This window comes from Plasmodium reichenowi, chromosome 10 (genome assembly GCF_001601855.1).
Source record: "Plasmodium reichenowi strain SY57 chromosome 10, whole genome shotgun sequence".
Classification (NCBI taxonomy): domain Eukaryota; phylum Apicomplexa; class Aconoidasida; order Haemosporida; family Plasmodiidae; genus Plasmodium; species Plasmodium reichenowi.
In genome coordinates, this window is record NC_033655.1 from 200,363 (window position 1) to 201,629 (window position 1,267).

Here is a 1,267-nt window from a genome sequence, read left to right on the forward strand (position 1 = left end):
TAATATTATATATAAAATATAAAAATTTAAATGTATATATAAATACTTATTAATGTTATATACATATATAATACATTCGTATGATATATTTATATAATTATAAACTCAAGAAAAAAAAAATAAACTAAAAGAAGATATATTATATATATAAATATAATTATATATATATATATATATATAAATATATACAAATATATAATAGAAAAAAAAAATAAAATAAAGTTAAAAAGGAAAAATATATATTTATTTATTTATATATATAATATATTATATATATATAAATCAAAGTTTTAAAAAATGATATAAAAAATAAAAATATAAAGAATGAGAATAATAAAAGAATAAAATATAATAAAAATAAAATTAAAGGATTTTTTCAAACCTTATAAAAAAAGTACATATATAAATAAATATTATTATATTAAAATATAATATATATATATATTATATAATATGTAAATATTATAAATAATATATATATTATATATATATATAAATATATTTACAATATTTGAAATATTTTTTAAAAAAATAAAACTATATTATAACAATAATATATAATATATAATATATAATACATAATATTATATATATGTATTATTATATATATATATATATATTTATGAGATCTTCCTTTCACTTATTTATTTTTATAAATACTACATACAATTAAAAAATATTTATATATTTATTTATTATATATTATTTATATATAAAATTATATAATACAATACATTACATGGGTTATTAAGAAAAATGTTATTATTATATATATATATATAAAATAATATATATTTATTTATTATTTATATATAAATATTATTTGATTTAATAAGAACACAAAATATATTTTATATATACATATATAAATATAAAAAAAGGGGAGGTAGGAAAAAAAAAAAAAAAAAAAATAGAAAAAAAGAAAGAAAGAAAGAAAAAGAACATAAGAATAAAAGTATATATTATTATTATTATATAAAATCTTATTTAATTTATATATAATATTATAAATATATATAAAATTCATATATAGTATTATAAATTATATTCAAGTGCATGTAACTTATTATTATATAATATACAATATAAATATATATATTTAATAATATATAAATCGTATATATATTATATATTTTACAAATAATATATTTTATAATATAATTAGTAGAAGAAAAAATATAATATATATTATAAAATATGTATTATAAAATATATATTATAAAGTTATATATATATATATATATATATATATGTAATACCAAATATT